Source organism: Citrus sinensis, chromosome 6, assembly GCF_022201045.2.
Source record: "Citrus sinensis cultivar Valencia sweet orange chromosome 6, DVS_A1.0, whole genome shotgun sequence".
NCBI classification, from domain to species: Eukaryota; Viridiplantae; Streptophyta; class Magnoliopsida; order Sapindales; family Rutaceae; genus Citrus; species Citrus sinensis.
In genome coordinates, this window is record NC_068561.1 from 2,743,122 (window position 1) to 2,748,819 (window position 5,698).

Sequence of the window (5,698 nt, forward strand, 5' to 3'; positions counted from 1 at the left end):
TTCAGCTTTAATTCGCTCTGCTTTTTCAGCTAAAGCCTTGAACTGTTGAAAAATAGTAAAGACTTCTGACTTCTGACTTAGAAAATACAACCACATGCATGTACCTTCTATAACCATATATATATATATATATATATATATATATAATATCTTCTTTTGATTAACTGAATGAATTCGACTTGGTCATTTGTGGAAACCAACTCAAGTGGGGCCTTGGCTTTATAAGAAGCCTTGGTGAATAAAAACCTTTGAATTTTGCCGTAGATACATACTTTAAACATGACTATTTAAGATGAAAAGAGCATCAGAAGTAGGGGTTAGCAAAATTAACTAAGGAAAACTCTACAGGTGACTAATCTTTAAACCTTCCTATGTTTCAATGAGATTCACAACACAACCACCCAAGAATTCCTTACTTTTAACTCACCTCTAGTTCCCCATTTTCATTTTCCTTTTTTTTAAACACAAAACATCTAACTTAGGCATCAGAGGATTTTCACCGGAACCTTTATCGTTGTGTCCTAACTGTATTCTATGGTTAGTAGGTGCTATAATTTAAGCTTGGATCGGTGCTGCGATTCCCATAAAATAAATTCAGCTATTGAGGTCATTTTTTAGCATCAACATCTTGGCACCGTCTGCGGGGAAACGGTGTGAAAAGCCATACGTTTAATGATTCAGTGGTAGAAAGCTACAGGATTAGGAAATACCGATGGACGATGATGATAGAGATAGGCAAACCTTGAGCCAATTGGCAGAGGAAATGAATGCCACTATAAATAAGAGATGGAGAGAAATGATTGAGAGGCAAATGTCAAGATTTGAAGAGATGATCAAGGGGCAGGTTGATGCCCAAGTCAGAGGGACTTAAGTTCGAACTAGTGATCCAGAGAGTGGTAGAGCACGAGAGAGAAAGTATCTTAGTGGTAAGCAACAAAGCGGAATAGGGCTACCTCAAATTAGGGTACAGCAGGAGAACAGAAGTGCAGGAGAACAAACGAATAAGTTGGGGGAAGAATAAATGACCTTATCATAAATGGAAGAGGGAAGAGCTAAGAAAACCCCCAACGGGCAAATGAGCTTGAGCAGTGAATACTGCAATTTCAAAAAAAAATGCTAGAGGCGTTAAAAGTGAAAATAGAGGGCAAGAAAGTGGTAGGAAAATTGTTACTTGACGACGAATCCCCCTTGATGCCTGAGGTGATGGCGGTAACTTTGCCACCCAAGTACATTGTTCCAATCCTGGTATATAAAGGAAAAACTGACACAAATCATCATGTGCAGAGGTTTAATAAGATAATCGGGATTCGGGGTTTGAATGATTTTTAAAGGTGCCGTGTTTTTCTCTTAACTCTAAAAGGACAGGCACAATAATGGTACCAGCGATTAATGAAGGGAAGCATAGGAAATTTCAATGATTTATGTGAGATTTTTGCTGTGCATTTTAGAGGTTAATGCATACCCAGAGTAGGATACAAGTAAGTTGAAAAAATTGGTCCAAGGAGAGTTTGAAAGTTTAAGAAGCTTTGTGACGAGGTATCATAAAGAAGTTACTGATCTAGGGGCATTTGATTACCCAGATGCTCTAGAAGGATTAAAAAAGGGGTTCAGAATCAATCGATTGTGGAATAGTTTATATAATAAAGGATATCAACATACACTGAGGCGTACAATCAGGCAAAATTATATATGAAAACTTAAGATACAGAGGAAGAAAAAAAAAGAATGAAAGAGCAGAGAGGGGCTCTAGTGAGAAAGGGAGAACTAAGAAAAAGAGGACATAACCTTGGGTATAGCTCAAGGAGGAACTTGGATGATAGGCGTCATTACGACGGAGGGTTGTTTAATTACAAACGACCAGAGAGGCTATCTCGAGATTGGGAAAGAAATTGTGAAAGAAGAGAAGTCTCATTAATAGATAGGGGTCGGGAGAAAGGAAATAACTATGAGAGGAACCAACAAGAGACTGAGGAAGAGAGTATAACAGGTTACCACCGCCTGTGGACTAGAGAGGGTCGAGATCAGATTATAGAGTGAACTTGGCAGAGCAAGGCGGGAGATACACACCTCTGAACACAAACAGAGTACAAATACATGGTGTGATAAAAGATAAGGGATTACTAAGCCCGCCAAAACCGATCATAAGGGGTCCAGGTATAAATGCTCACCATAAGTATTGTGAGTTTTACAAGGTGTTCGAACATAGAACCGCAGATTGTATAGACTTGAAAAAGTAGATTAAATGTCTAGTGCAACATCAATATCTAAAGGAGCATGTGAATGACTAAGGAAGAGGTGGGAGAAAATGGAACATTAGAGATAATATGGCAATGATGATCACGGGATGGCCGACCTTAGCAGGAGACCCAAACCGTTCAAGGAGAAATTATAGTAGATATTCTCTAAAACGTTATGGGGTGAATTTTAATGTTCATGTACCAAAGAAACAGCAGGTTCAAAAAGTGTCAATCATGTTCACAGACAAAAATAAGGAAGCGATAGCATATCCACATGAAGCTCACTTGTAGTGAAGGTTACCTTGGTAGGGCAAAAGTTGAATTGGGCTCTTATAGTTAAGGGTAGCTCGGTCGACATTGTTTAAGCAAACCTTAGAGGATGTACAAATGTGCAACATCAGGCTTGATCCTATCATAACATCATTAAAAGGGTTTGGTAGAGCTGAGCTTATTCCCCTTGAGGTGATTAACCTGCCATTGACTACAAGGTTTAGCCCACTACAAAAGATAGTGATGGTAACATGAGTGGTAATTGATGAGCCTACCCCTTATTAAGTTATTTTGGGCAAACTGTTCAACAGGATAGCAAGAGCAGTGAGCTTAACCCACATGCAATGCATGAAGTTTAGAGTCCAAGGTGGGGTTAGAGTAATAAGGGGCGAGCAACAAGTAACTCGAAGCTGTTGCGCTACAACTGTGAGAGAATCCTTGTAGAACACGAGTATCGATCTACGAGTTGAGAACATATTATGTCAGCAGCGACCTAATAAGAAGTGAAATAATTGCCAGTGAGTGAAGAAGATTCGACCAAAGTTGTATGAGTGGGAACGAAAATGACAGATGACATTTCCAATGAGCTTTAGAATTTATTGGTGGAGTACAATGACATATTTGCATGGAGTCATAAAGATATACTGGGAATAAACCCTCAGATTATATGCCACCAGTTGGCTATAGATAAAAGATAAAAACTTGTAAAGCAGAAGAGGAGAGTGCTTAACCAAGAAATGTATGAGGCCATCCATAATGAGGTAGATAAGCTGCTAAAGGAAGGGTTTATAAGGGAAGTGAATTATCCGCAATGGGTTTTGAATGTAGTAATAGTTAAAAAGGCTAATGGAAAATTGAGAATGTGCGTAGACTTTACCGACCTTAACAAAATTTGTCACAAAGATAGTTTTACTCTCTCAAAGATTCATCAATTAGTGGATTCAACAGCAAGCCATGGCTTGATGAGTTTTATGGACTCATTTTCAGGTTACAACCATATCTATATGTCATCTTCTGATAAAGAAAAACAGCTTTTGTGACTGACCAAGGATTGTAATACTACCATGTGATATTGTTTGGATTAAAATATGTTGGTCCTACGTATCAAAGATTGGTAAACAAACTCTTCAAGCCCTTAATCGGTACAACAATAGGTGTATATGGATGACATGATAATCAAGTCCGTTCAGCCAACCGACCATGTAATGCATTTACGTGAGACATTTGAGGTGCTACGAAAGAATCAAATGAAGCAAAACCCAGAAAAATGAGCCTTTGAAGTGAAGTTAGGGAAGTTTTTGGGTTTCTTGGTTAGTCAAAAGGGAATAAAGGCTAATCCAGAAAAAGGTAGATATTCAGAGCCTAGTTGGAAAAGTTGTAGTGCTGAGCAAGTTCATCTTGAAGGCATCATACATATGCCATCCGTTTTTTAAGTTAATGAAGAAAGGAAAAAGATTAAAGTGGTCAGAGAAATGTGAGGCAGCATTTCAACAACTAAAGGCGTATTTGGCCGATGTACTAACTTTGGCCAAGCCCTCAGTAGGTGACATACTCTTACTCTACTTGGTGGATACGAATTACTCAACTAGCTTGGTTCTGGTAAAAGAAGAGAGTGGATTTAATGTTCGGTATACTATACAAATATATCTTTTATAGGGGTAGAAGTAAGATACCCTATTGCAGAAAATTGGCGATGGCCTTAATCGTAGCTGCGAGAAAGCGAAGGCCATATTTCTAAGCTCACGAGATCATGGTTGTCACAAATCAACCTTTTAAACAAATCTTGCATAAACCAGGCATTTTAGGAAGATTAGATAAGTGATTTTTAGAGCTAAGCAAATTTGACATTAGTTACCAACCGAGGTCAGCAATTAAAGTGCAAGCTCTGGTCGACTTCATCAACGAGTATAGTGAAGGGAGTAAAGAAATGAATGTCAAACAAGAGATTAAGGGGGCAGAAAATAAACATGATGCATGGGAATTTAATGTAGAGAGGGTTGCAAACCAAGAAGGGTTGGGTAGGGGAATTGTTTCGGTTTCACCCAACCAGGAAGAAGTGTGCTATGCTCTCAAGAATGAATTTCAACCCACAAATAATAAAGTAGAATATGAGACTCTCATTAGAGGTCTAAAATTGACAAGGGCATTGGGGGTTCAATATTTGAAGGTAACGAGTAATTCACAATTGGTAACAAAGCATTTAAATGGGACGTTTCAAGTCAAGAGTAAAAGCGTGTCCAACTATTTGAGCAAGGCACAACTATAGGATAGTTTTGATCAAGCTACAATAAAACAAGTTCTGAGGGGAGAGAATTACTGAGCCGATTATATAGCAAGACTGGCAGTTACAGAATGTCCAAAGTTACCAGTGGAATCTCATTCGAATTAGTTTCAAAGCCATGCATAGCTGAGGTCAGGATAGATGTTTGTATGATATAAGATGAGAAGAGCTGGATGGTACCTATTATAACGTATATTGAGTTTGGGGAGCAACCTCAAGATAAAGTAGAGGTAAGAAGACTACAATGTCGGGCGATGCGTTACACCGTTATGGAGGGTGTACTTTACAGGAAAGGTTATACCTTACCTTACTTTACCAAAGGTGTTTGGGTTCAACTGATTCCGATTACATAATAAGAGAAATGCATGAAGGAATTTACAGAGATCACGGCAGAGGTAGGGCATCGGCTCATAAAATAATAAGGCAGGGTTATTTTTGGCCAACCATTTATGAGGATGCGTGAGAGTTATTTGAAAATGTGATGAATGCCAGAAGTTTACCATAATTACAAGACAGCTACTAGAAAACATGACTACAAAGGTGAGTACTTGGCCATTTGCATAATGGGGGTGGATCTTATTGGACCAATGCCGACTGGAAAGGGCCAAATGAAACACATTGTGGTAGCCATTGACTACTTTACCAAGTGGATTGAAGTTGAACCACTTCAAAAAATAATTGAGAAATGAACAACAGATTTTATATTGAGGAATGTGATTTTCAAATGTGGCCTATCACAAGCAATTATCACTAATGATGGAACCTAATTCAATAATAAGAACTTTAAAAATTTTTGTACTGAGCTCGATATAGAACTTTGGTTTAGTTCACTTGTTCATCCAAAGGTAAATGGACAAGTGGAAATGGCAAAGAAAACTATAAAGCAGTTATTGAAAAAAAAGGTTGGGTA